General features: G+C 37.3%; 1 non-coding gene across 1 annotated transcript; it reads right to left on the reverse strand.

Moving 5' to 3' along the window:
* Positions 1–1,893: 1,893 nt before the first annotated feature.
* On the reverse strand, positions 1,894–2,000 carry LOC111817406. The gene has a single exon (XR_002821610.1). It is a non-coding gene; the product is annotated as a U6 spliceosomal RNA (small nuclear RNA).
* Between the last annotated feature and the right edge of the window lie 11,950 nt (positions 2,001–13,950).

A 13,950-nucleotide genomic window follows, 5' to 3' on the forward strand; every position in this document is an offset into this window, starting at 1 on the left:
ACCACCATACTCACCTTCATATGAGAAGTTAATATCTCAAAAAGAATGAGTCTTGCAATTCATGAACATTGTCTAGTTCTCCATATATTCTCTCAATAGTGTTTATATTTTTCAGGATAAAATTACTTGTTTATTTCCTACTTGTAATTAATGTATAGAAGTACAATTGAGTTTTGCAAATTGATCTTTTTTGTAGAAACTTTGCCAAATTCGTTCTTCTGTAGTTTCTCTATAAATCTATTTGGATTTTGCAATATACACAATTATTTCATCTCTGAGTAATGCTACTTTTCTATGCTTTCTTAGTGTTTTGCTTCCTGAACTATGCAGGCAGTTCTCACTGCAGTCCTGACTAAAAGTGATGCTGTTGTGCATCCATGTTGCATTCACAATCCCAAGGCAAAATTTTCAGTCTTTCACCATTAGATACATATCTGCTCAAGAATTTCACATCTATTTCTATTTTCCTGAGAGAAGTTTGAATTGCCATTTCATTACAGCAAATAAACTTCCTGTACTTTTTAATATATTTGGTATAGGGTCTCACTATGCAGTCAGACTCATAGTGATCCTCATTTTCAGCCTCCCCAGCACTGGGATTACAGGTATGCACCACCATGCCTGGTCTGGGTGGCTGGCTCAGTGGGCCCAGGGGCAGGGTTGGCACAGTATGTGGTGCTGGGGATCAAGCCCCAGTTCCTGCACTTGCCTAAGCAGGCACTTAGTCTACTGAGCTATCTCATAGGCCCAATTCCTGCACTTTTAAGGGTGACTGAATGATTTCACTTTTGTTATTTTAATGTAATAAAACATATTGCTTATTAATAGCAATAAACTCACACTCCTGGAATATGCTCAGTCAAGTTACAGTGCATTATCTTTTTTGTATTTCCTTGCTTACAATTTGTTTAAAATGTTTGCATATAAGTTCTTGAGCAACTTCTGATTTTTATCTTGTAATGTCCTTATCATGGATTGGGGTCAACTTTGTGTTGATCCCATTAAGTGAAATCAGAAGTATTCCCATGCTTTAAAATCTCAGAAACATTTCTATAAGACTGATCTTTGTTCCTTCTTAAATGTTTGGTAGAATTTACTGATGAGATTGAATAAGCATGGAATTACTTTGGGGAAAGGAATAAATTCAGGCACACAATTTAATAGTTATTCAGATTTTTTTCTTTTCTTACATTGAATTTTGCTAGGAATATGAATACTTCCTACACCTTTTCAAATTTATTGGTATAAAATTGGTACTAATATCTGATTATTGCCTTTGTAATATCTATCTTGCTTTGATGACCCATTTTTCATTCCTAAGTGTGATTCTACCTACCCCAGCATTTCTTTCAATAGTAGTAATGGAGATTTAACAACTTATTGGTCTTTTTAAACGACTGAACCTTGATTTTGTAGATATTGTTACTATTACATTAAAGTATTTACTTATTTTTGCTTTTTATTTCTTCTTACATTATTGTATTTAACTTCTCTTGTTGAGGTGGATACAATTGACTTTTAACCTTTGTAACAGATGACTTTAAATTAGCATAAACTTCTTTGTAATCACTAGGCTCTCCTAAAAGTTTTGGCTTATAAAAATGTTATTGTTTTTGAGTATAAACTCTATTTTTTGGCATCGGTTCACTTTATTTTAGTATGATAAATATATTTGTGGTATTAAAATTTAGATGATTAGGTTGACATTCTGAAAGGCTAAGAAAGTGTGTATAATTATCATCTCTGATTGACAATATTTTCAGTGTTGTAATTTATCTAAACCAAGCACAAGCTACTTACGTAAAAATTTAAAAAATAACATTAAAGTGTACTAAGTATACTAGGAATATGTCTTGAGTGCCAGAATACTGCTTTTTAAACTTATTTTTAAATAAAAATATGGAATGCTTCATGAATTTGCATGTCATCCTTGTGCAGGGGCCATGCTAATCTTCTCTGTATCGTTTCAATTTTAGTATATGTGCTGCCGAAGTGAGCACTCAGTTCATTTTTGACAGTAGATTATTTATATGTTTCTTAATTTTCCAAAGTTTAGGATTGTTTTAGTTTACCTTTTGCTTGCTTCATTGCATTTATGAGACTTCTAATGGTATATTGAAAAAGCTCCGTGTTATCTTCTTTTCAATACCATGAGTTACCTTTCAGTATTTCCCCATTGTATCTTGCAGGTCTATGTCATCACCCTGTGGGGGTAGAATCTATGGTCTAGTTACTCTATGAAGTAACATTCGGAGCCCTCCTAGGCCCACTGCTATCCTAGGCTCCTGCAGGCTGGGATGGGCCTACTGCAGAGTGCAGGGTTACAGACCAAGTTTCTATGCTTTCCTCATTGCTGATGGATTCTCTATAAATCACAAGGAAGTAGGTTTTCTTTCTTTCTTTCTTTCTTTCTTTCTTTCTTCTTTCTTTCTTTCTTTCTTTCTTTCTTTCTTTCTTTCTTTTTTTCATAGAAGTAGAAGTTGGGCCATTTCAGATCAAAACAAAAATGGTGACTCCAGAGGGTAATTTAAAGTGTTGTCTTTCTGCACAACCTCTCTTTTGTAACTTGACATCTCTGCTACCCCTCCACCTCTACACTTGCAGCTCCAGCATTAGAGAAGTCTCCGGCCCCATCCTGTCCTCATACCAGTCTCCAGCACCTTAGTGCAGGAGGGTTTATGTGAGCAGTGCCTCTTGCCTTGACCCTGAAGCAGATATTCAATTTTAAGGCTGGTGAGCAAAGAATATCACCTCTTTCTGCCTCTCCAGACTCTAGGATCCTTGACCTGTGACTGAACTACAGTGTCTTGGTGGCTTCCCACCTCAATCCAGAAATCTTCACCTGGAGAAGTTTTCTCCTTTCTGGTGGAGAAAGCTCTTCCCTGCCTGAGAGCCTGGACTCAGGCTTCCTCTCTCAGCCACCTATAGAGAATGCAGAAGGCGTTGCCTGTGACAGCTTGCAAACTTGTTGTTACAGAAGCGGGACTTGAGGCCACAACAGTCGTTCTGTAATGAGGCAGTGGGTAAAATCGCTTCTATGCTGATACTTTTACTTTGGAAAAAAAGGCAAGGTCAGGTGAATCACTTTATTGGGATTGGTTTTTACATCATTTTCTCTTCAATTTCCAATACATATTTCTTCTCTCATTGCTGGGACAAATAACAGACACCAAAAATGAAGGAAGGAAAGATTTATTTAGATCACTTACTGGAGGTTTCAGTCCATACTCAGGTGGCTCCAAGGCAGGGTGGTATATGGCAGAGAGCAACCTTTCATGGTGGTGGCAAAGAGCAGAGAGCCAAAGGAAGGAGTAACAGCAACAATGTAAACAGAGAGCAAGTCTGTCTCCCTTAAATTGCATTCAGGCTATCCACCCCAGGTTGGGTGCAGAACTCACACCCATAATCCCAGCAGTACTCAGACCCATAATCCCAGCCTTGGATCATGAATTAATCACCAATTTATGTACCTCAATGTCTGCATGAGGCTTTGGGGGGGACAAATACACATAAACCATAACATGTCTCCTTTCTCATTTTATAATTATGAAGGTTTAAGAAGCCTCTTTCCTTTTCCATCTCTTTTTCCCTCAATTCTCAGAGCTTTATTGCTTTTTATCTTAGAAATACCCTGACTTCAAACTTGAGACAATACTCTTGCCTCAGTCTCCCTAGTGCTGATAGTACAGGCATTAAGCTCCACTCTGGGCCAAAGCTCCTTTCATTATATCAGCAAAGAAGAAGTGATTTTATGACAGTGCAGGAAACATATTTTTCTGTTCAAGAGTCTTGGAAGAAGTCCAGCTCTTCTGGATCACACAGAGGCGGGGAAGGAACTCTTCCAGAACTTCAAATCAGTTTCCTCTTAAAGCAATTTTCTGCTTCACATTTCCTGTTAAAGAAGTAGCTCCCTTAATCATATTTCTCTATTTTTTTGAAAATTGTTGATATTTCTTGAATAATAAAATGCTATAAATACAGGAAGAGTGTATTAAGAGGGATTTGTTAAGTAGATGTTACTGCTTCTCTATAGAAGCAAGTAAGAATTTATTTTTAAAAAATATGAGAGATTCAGGCATGCTGGCAACTCCCTATAATCCCAACTACTCAGGAGACTGAGACAAGAGGATTGCTGAGAGTTCAAGACCAGCCTGGGCTACAAAGTGAACTCAAGCCCAGCCTAAATTGCATGGCAAGACCTTGTCTCAAAATGACAAAAATACCAACAACAAAATTTGACATGTATAAAAATGGGAGAGACAATATGATAAAAGCCATCTATGGCCATCAGTGACCAACATCATACTAAATATACAAAAACTGAAAACTTTCACTCTAAAATCAGGAGCAAGATAAGGATGTCTGCTATTACCATATTAATTTAAGATAGTTCTAGAAATATTAACTAGAGCTGTTGGACAAGAGAGAGCAATAAATGGAATAAGGGTAGAAAAGGAAGAAGTTAAATTATCCTTATTTGCAGATCACATGATACTGTCTGTAGCAGACCCCACAACTTCTACCAAAAAACTTCTCAATTTAATAACCAAATTCAACAACATATCTGGATACAAAGTCAGCACTTAAAAATCAATAGTATTCCTATACAGAAGGGTCAGGGAGCTGGCTCAGTAGAATAAGCGCTTGCCTGGCAAGCGCAAGGGCCTGAGTTCAATCCCTGGTTCCAAAAAAAAAATGTTTTTGAAGATGTTTTGGGCTTTGTTGGACAGCTTGGTTGTTTAAAGCACTGCTTGGGTAAATGCAAGCAGGTGCGTAAGACCACTGTTTGATTCCCAGGTCCAGAAGCCGTACCAGACCTGCCCTTAAGGCAGCCTGAAGTCGAAAAACCTCCTCCTGTACACAAACAATAAGGTCACACAGAAATTAGGTCAACCATATCCTTTATTATAGCATTCAAAGAAAATGAAGTACTTACAAATCAATTTAACCAAAGTAGAAAGATCTATACATTTAAAATTATAGTACTGTTAAAAAAGGACATGGGAGAGAATGTAAGAAAATGGAAAGATATCCCTTGCTCATGGATAGGAAGAACCAACATTATGAAAATGGCCTTGCTTTCAAAATTATTATGTATATTTAATGTAATCCTGATCAAAAGACTATTAGCATACCTCAGAGAACTAGAGAATGAATTCCTGAAATTAATTTGGAAATAAAAGAGACCTTAGAATAGCAAAGGCAGTCCTGAGCAACAACGGCAAGGGAGAAGGCATCACAATCCCTGACTTGAAATTGTATTACAAAGCTACTGTGACCAAATCAGCATGGTATTGGCATAGAAACAGAACTATAGATCAGTTCAACAGATTAAAACATGCAGACACAACTACAAACACATGCAACAACATTATCTTTGTAAAAGGGGCCAACTATGTTCACTGGAAGAAAGATAGCCTCTTTAATAAATGATGCTGGAAAAGCTAGCTTTCCATATGCCAAAGATTAAAACTAGGTTCATATCTATTGCCACAAACTAAAGTCAAAATGGATCAAACATCTAAACATTAAAACAAAATGCTTAATGCACTAGAAGAGGAAGTAGGTAGAAATTTCAGAAGACATGGGTGTAGAAAGAGAGCTCATGAACAAAAAACCAAACTTCACAGTAAGTAATTCAATGAATCAACAACTGGGATGTCATATTATTAAAAAGTTATTGCACATCAAAAGCAAGGCCATTTTCATAATGTTGGTTCTTCCTATCCATGAGTAAGGGATATCTTTCTATTGTCACTAACAAAATGAAATTATAAAACACCCACAGAGTGGGAAAAAATGTTATCCAACTGGCTGTCAGACAAAGGACTTCTATCTAGAAATATGAAGAACTGAAAAACATCTGGATCCAAATTCAAAGACTCAATTCAAAAATGGGCATCTTAGATGAATGCATATTTCTCAGATAAAGAAATTCAAATGAAAAATAAATATATACAAGAGTGTTCAACATCATTGGTCATTCAAGAAATACAAATTAAAACACTGAGATTTCATCTCACCCTGAAAAAGTTAAAAGAAACTGTAATCGTGGAAAAGTTAAAAAATGAAAGGGAAAAGAAAAAAATAATACACACACACACACGCACACAAACAAGGTAATTAAGATATGCTGCTAACTACAATTAGCTCATTGAAAGGACAGATTTATGTCTATATTGCTTAGTCAAATTTTCATGCCTATATGTTGTAATATGAAACAACTACTTTGAAGATAACAATAAGCAATGCAATCACCATTGTTACTCTCCTACAATTTTGAAATTTTATAGCATTGTTGTTTTTCTTTTCTTTAAAATAACAAAAGAAATAAAGATGTATTTTTATACAACAGAGTACTATTCCACTATAAAGAAGGATAAGCTCCAAGTTTTTATAGGTAAATGGATACATCTTGAGATCATACTCATAAGTGTTATAGATCAGACTCACATGAGTAGACATATTGTCTCTGTGATGTGAGAAGTTGAAAGAGTAAATAAGATCCAAAAGATACAATAGATATAGGGACAAGCAAAGAAACTGCTCAAAAGGAAAGAGAAATTGAGATGGGGGAAATAGAAAAGAAGGGAGATAGATAGACAGACAGTCAGACAAGATAGCTAAGACAAAAATACTGATAATTTCTATTCATTAAAAAGAACATTTTGTACTTATCTTGTTTGACTCATCTTCATGCCTATATCTTGCAATCTGAGCAACTACTTTGAAGATAAAAATACACAATGTATTAACAAATATTAATATATTATCTTGTGTTGAAACTTTATATCATTGTTTTTATTGTTTTTTCTCTTTAAAATAAAAATAAATGGGGGAACCACCCTCTTGGGACCCCCCCTTCTGTTCCTCTGTTGGACAGAAACTTTCTTTCCCCAAATAAATATATTCTGCTCTTAACCTCCATTTGTTCTTAAAATTCATTCTTTGGTTTTAGAGAACATGAACTCATCTCAGGTACATTTCATGTTGGGAGTTTTCTTCTCCTCTATATCATTTGGAGGTCATCCATCAAGATCATTTTTCCCCTATATTATTTGGAGGTTCCCACCAAGATCATTGGATGCATGTATGAGTTTGTTTCTCTTTCATAGATTCTGAGTTGGTACTTGCTTAGGTAACATATTTTTATGCTTCAAATGTTGATGTCTTTGCCCATTGCTCATAATTGTTCATACTTTGCCTCATACAATTTTGTTAAAATTGCTGTTGCTTACACTTTGTCTCATATAGTTTTCTTAAAATGTTGGTCAAAATGTGTTGGTAAATCTAAGTTAAAACATGTAAATGTTACAAGGTTATGATATTTCTCTATTAGGACATTTTGTGACTGTTTTGTACCTGCATATGTTGCATTTGAACTAGTTGTTAAATGTACTGGTATTCCTTGCTTGACTTTAGACAGCAGCGCTAGAGACAGTAACTTTAGTAAGCCTCCTAGTGGACTTTATATAAACATCTGTAAAATGGGACTTTTAAATCTAGCACAGACTTAGAAAATATTCATGTCTGTATATGAAACATGGAACTCCTTTCTCCCACTAAATAACATTAGGTTGGCAATCATTCTTAAAGACTTGGAGGACAGGATTCACTGTGATGGGCTGGCTCTTAGCCCCTCTACATGCTAGAGGAAATGTCAGGCCTTCTATGTTTCAGTTACCTTTCTTTAACCTTACTCTTAATTTTCCCATGTCTTTGAAAGGCATGTAAAATTAGGAAAACTCTAGACTGTTCCAACTGAGTGAAGCCCTTAGAGAATGAGTGTTTGTTAGTGCCAAAGATGGGGAAGTCATTTTTTTTAAAAAAGGACACATACCGTGTCTCTGGGTCAGATGAGACAAAGAGAAACTATACCCATCCAGGAGGACACATACAAAAACCATGTTCTGGCTTAGTGTTCTGGAAAGATACCCTTTGGGATAAAACCTGACTTCTGGGTGACACTATAAGGAGCTATCTCCAAAAGAAACACACTTATAAGACCAAAACACATTTAGTGTAAGAGAGGATCTCAAACTTTTCTTCTAGGTTGTTATCATTTGGGTACATAAGAGCTAAGTTTTTCACTTTAAAAGCTTTACTATAAAGTGTTAGGTAATCTTGTTCAGGCTTTTCACTATCTCTTGCAGAACTCAGACAAACAGTGGTTGCTCTGCCAGCTAGTAAATGATCCTAGAGCAGCTGCCACCCTTTGAAGCAGAGGACAGGTTTCCCCAGCCACTCTTCGATGAATCCCCTTGAGGCCAATGGCTGATGGAATGTTGACCAGAGAGACAGCTGGATTCCTTTCTGGACACTTATCTTTGGTTGTGTGAGCCAATAGAAACTGGGAACACTGGAGGGATCATGGCCAGGGATCCTCTTTGGCAGATACCTAAAGGTGATTGGCGGAAACTAGCTCTTGACCACTGAAAGATCTCCACTTAACTATTGTAATTTTTCTCTTTCTGTAGTAAGCTAGGAATTCTACCTGAGCTTTTCAGTAGAACAACTTAATGCGTCACTCCTTCAAAAATTAAGCTGAGGCAGCTTGCAATAGTTTATGTCCTACAGTGGCTATCGGGGATCATTTACATCTATACCTTACATGTTAACTAAGAGTAAGACAGATTTTTTTGAGCCTTAAAGTAATGTGTTTTTTGCCAAAATGTAAAATATGATTGCTAGATGATAAATGTAAGCTTTACCTGTGATCTCCAAAGATTTAATAGGAAAGGCTTCCCTGGTGACTACATGAAAGAACACAAGCATCTTGGAGATTTCTTTGCCCTAAACTCAGGCAAAGCTCTTCGATTCAATTGTCTCTTTTGCCTATATCCAAAGTAGATCTGTTTTACAGCACAGTAGGGAATGTGCTCTGCTTTCAACTCATCTTTTTATGGAATAGTTATGCTTCCTCATATAGATGGTTACTGTCACTAGACTAATTGTAACATATTTACAAATATTTAGTTACTGTACAAATATTCAATAGGAGTAAGTGCACAAATGCAAATAGGGAAAAGCTTACTTCCAGTAATGGTGGGTGAGGCTGTGATTAAGGCTGTCCTATCCAAAGGTCTCCAAAGGTCAGGAAGCAGCAGCCATAGGCACCTGCACTGCCTAGTTCTCCTGTAGAAATAGTTTACATTCTACAGTGGCTATCAGGGAAATGACTTGCATCTGTGCCTTACATGTTAACTATGAGTAAAGAAAAGATTTTTGTCAGCTTTAAAGTAATGTGTTTTTACCAATATGTAAAATGTGATTGCTAGATGATAAATTTTTACCTGTGAGCTCCAAAGATTTCATATAGACTAGTTCTAGGAAAGACTGTCCTGGTGACTAGAAGAAGGAACACAAGTGCCTTGGAGATTTCTTTGCCCTAGAGCCCAGGGCAAAGTTCCTCCAGTCAACTGTCCCTTTTGTCTACCTCTAATGGTGATCTCTTTTACAGCAGAGCAAGGAAAGTGCTCTGCTTCCAACACACCTTTTAATACAGTAGTTATGCTTCCTTCTATGGACATTACTGTCACTAGACCAATTGTAACATATTTACAAGTATTCAATAAGAGTAAAGTGCATGGTTCACATGGTTTGTGAGATTTCCAGGAGACAAAAATCACATGCCAGTTCGAGGGTGGACAGGCTGATCAGATCTCCCCTCACTCCAAGAGCATCCACCTGCCCTGGAGTGGTCTACTCTGGGGACACCTTGAAGGGAAATCAATTAGAGGTAAGGTGGGGACACCCAGAACTCTCTCTCTCTCTTTGCATTCCAGATTATGGGAATTTCACAGTCAAAGTTTCTTACTCCTTTAAAGTGTATCATAATGCACTGGAAGACATTTGATCCATGCACACTGAAAAAGAGCCATCTACTATTTCTCTGCACGTGGATGTGGCCTATGTACTCCTTAGAACCAAAATGGAATGCAGAGGAAGTATTAATTATGACACTATTTTACAACTAGTATGATACTGTTAAAAGCAAAATGGTAAAAAAAAAAGTCTTATGTTCAGATTTTGTTTGCCTTAAAAAAGTCATAGTTATCTAGTTCTGAAATGTAGATGTGAGTTGCAGGAGAAGCATGCAGTCCTGGTGCCTAAGGCATTCACTATGTCAGAACCTAAGGCTGTTCCTCCATAACCTTTGGGGCCTAAGGACAAGATAGCCTTAATCAAATCACAGCCTTGCTTACCATTACTGAAAGTAAGGTTTCCCCTGTTTGCCTTTCTAAAGGGTGGGATTTTAGAACAGCTAAATTCCAGGCCTCTACAAGGCTACAACCATCTTTATCTGAGTGTATGCAAGCTTTTCAAGGATAATATCCTTTAAATAAGTAAATAGGAAATTTAGAACTTCTAGACTTCATGTGACTTTTCCCCTGTGATCTAAAACAGATAAATTCAGTCTTAGAAGATCTTTAGATGACCCTGATAAGTACATTGATGTCTTTAGGAGACTTACTTAGATCTATCAACCAGATTGAAATGATATAATGCTAATCTTAAACCAAGCTTTGACTTCTAATGAAAGGCAGAATTACAAGCTGCTATTACATTTTGAGATAAGCATCATATTGTTTAATTTAAACAGCCAGAAGATAGACAGCCAGTGGAGCTACCCATTTTCACTAGAGGCCAAGAAGTCAGACCTCTTTTGACCTAATAGCCAGCCAGGCAGGAGACTAAAGATGACATTTTCTAGTGTGTATTCTTGAAGGTCTAAAAAGAACTAAAATCAAGCCTTCTAGTTATTTTAAATTTTAGCTATTTTCTAGGAGAAAGATAAACACCCTTCTGATTTCTTACGATGTTTAATAGAGGCACTGGTAAGACATACCTTCTGAGATGCTAATTCAGTAGAGATACAAATTATTCTTACAGATAAGTTCATTACTCGCTCAGCTCCAGATATTAGAAAAGAGCCAGACAACTCATTTGATACTTTAGTAAAAACTACTTCCTTAGTGTCATATAATCAGAACTGGGAGAAAAGAAGGGACAGAAAGCGAAGAGATCAAAAATGGCTCCTTTTGCTGCAGCCTAAAAATAGAACCTGAGTCTGATTCTCTGGGCTCCAAGAAGAGCTGAAAAATGATGAGGGTCATCTGCTGATGAGGCTCACCTGCTGCTGCTGTCAAAAGCCAAGACAGCATCAGAGGGACTGTCTCAAGAGGCCCACTGGCCATGCCCTGACTGCCAAGGCAGCCACTAGAAGCAAGACTGCACTCTGACGCTTAGGCCCCAGAGCTCAGACTCAGCTTCCTAGGTGATCCATTAGGACTGAAGGGTGCTGTGCCTGCCTCCTCCCTCTGACCAGACTGATATCTCTACCTGCCATCTCCATGGAAGAGCCCTGAGTAATCATGACTAAGGGAAAACCCAGCCTATTGCTGGATATTGGCACAGGTCTCTTTGCCCTTCTCCAACTCTGACCTTCCTTTCTTCCAATCATAATACCTCAGTAAAACATTGAAAAAACTCACTTAAGCTGAAATGCTGAGACTAGTTTTCACAAATGCAATATATATATATATATATATATATATATATATATATATATATATATTATGTACAAGGACTTAAAATGTATTTCATGTGTTAATACAGATCCCCAAGGACAGATAAAATCCTGTCAGTGTAAAAAAGTTATAAAGACACTGGCTACACAGGGTCCAATAGCTTAGGACCTATAGATAGAGCCAGGTCTTGTATTTGTGACAAAACTCAGAGCCACAGTGTTAAAAGGAAAAATCCCCCAGCAGTACCCCTTGTTTACAATAGGGGCCACATCCAGAATATTGAATGGGACATCTGATTGAATGCTATGTATTTCATGATAAATGTATAAGTTATCCTGGTTGATTTCTGATGTAACTCAAGTATTTCATGCTGCTAGTAAATACAGGTGTGACTTCTCTTCTAGAGAGAGTTACAGCAAGCTATTAGACTCCATGAATAAAATGGTCTAAAGGCCAGTTGGGTTACAACCTTTAAACCTTTAAAAAGGTTTCTAACTTACCTATTAGCTCAAATGCTCATGCTTTGATTATGCATGCTCTAAAACTTTGTACTTTAGAAGATACCAAAACCCAGGTAATCATACAAATAAACTTATGGCAAATAAGTTAGATAAATTTTAGATTCCTTTCATTTAGTCTACCAGATTTTGTCTATAGAGACATATTAAGGCCTTAACTGTCCATCTCATACAGCCCAGGGTCTTCTGCCCTATTACAAAAGAAGTTGTTCTCATGTTCCTTAGGCAGGACTACATGCAGGAAGCCTTAAAACTAAAACATTATACCTTGCTTAGTAGGCCCCAGGTATCTGACACAAGCTGCAGAAGTTAGAAAGTTTTGCAGGAATAAATTTGTCTCAGGTGAGGTGTTTCATAGTAGAAAGGATACAGAACGGCATTATAGTCAGAAAATGATAATAGTGATACTAGCAGCCTACAGGAATGAAGGCCAGTCAGGAAATGGGGAAAAAGTTACTCTTCCCTGGATCCAGATAGACAGAAGGGACATTTCATGCAAAAATGTCCAAAGCTGCTAGAAAGGAAAAAAGAAAGTGTTCATGATGGAATCAGAGGAAGTTGTACATTGAAGGGGTCATGGGTCTTCCTCTTTCAGCCTAAGGCAACTCATGTTAACTGCCAATATAAGGAGAAAGTCTGTTAAACTTTTAATAGATGCTCATGCAGATGTCAGTAGATACCCAGCCAGTGGCCCCACTTGCATACCGAAAAGTACTCAGTGTTTTCCATAGGTCCTATAATTCATGTACACCCAATAATGAGTTGGCCACTTTATTTGAGACAACACCAAATGACCATGCAAGATAAGAGATTAAAACCCACATTTAAGAGATCTCTGCTAATAGACCTACAAAAAGTTCTAACTAGTCTTTTGTAATTAGAAACTTTAAAAAGTTATTACCTGCCAGATCCTTCTGCTAATGTCTCAACAGCTATTCAAACAACATCAAATCAATGGTATGTGAGATGCTGAGATCCCATGGACTTTATCATTTTGTGGAAAGTCCTTACTGTCTCTGTCTCCTTGCTGAAAATCATTTTTGACTGTATTAATAATTATCCTGTTGATATTATTTGGCCCATGCATGTTTAATTGCTTCTTTGACTTTGTCTCCTCCAGATTTAAAGCTATTCCACCTACCCAAGATAAAAATGTCTAGTGTCTATTGAGGGCCTTTAGACAGAATCTCTGGAGAGTATTTCTGACTGCCAGTTCACAACTACAACCCCTTTCAGCCTGAAGAAGCCAAAGCAGTCATCGTCCATGGTTACTTCTTCAGAGGGGGAAATGTTCTAGGCAGCTGAATTAGATAGTAATATTATAGGCAGTCAGATAGGGCCAGGCCCTCAAGGTGACAATATGGAAGACAAAGTAACTTTGCAACTTGGAAGAGACAGACACTCCCATATGGGCCAGACCTCAAGAAAAAAGAGGAAACAAATACAGCTACATACTTCCCTAGGGATGAGCATCAGGGATATATATTCTAAATAAGTATCAATTATCTTGAAAGATCCCAAATGAGTCACTAACCCTCAACAGGAAGAGACCCTGTCCTGTATTCATGCCTCACTGCTATGTGACTCACTTCCTCATTGGGTATTGGATTTGATCAATTTTACCTGAGCAATGGTGCTTGTAATCTCATTTGGTGACCATAGTTTTGTCCCACCTCATGCCCACCTAAGTGATTGCCCATGTTCTCCACCACCTTAGACCCATCTAACCCCATGGTTTTACTCTACAAAAGTCCCTGGAAGAGATAGCTTCCTGAGGAACTTCCGCTTGGGGCCCCTCTTTTGTCCCTCTCTTTGACAGAAGCTTTCTTTCCCCCAATAAATATATTCTGGGTTTTTTTTCCCAGATAGGTGGTTCACATTTTACTTCTTCAGTGACATAT

Source organism: Octodon degus, unplaced genomic scaffold (assembly GCF_000260255.1).
Source record: "Octodon degus isolate 3935 unplaced genomic scaffold, OctDeg1.0 scaffold00004, whole genome shotgun sequence".
NCBI lineage: Eukaryota > Metazoa > Chordata > Mammalia > Rodentia > Octodontidae > Octodon > Octodon degus.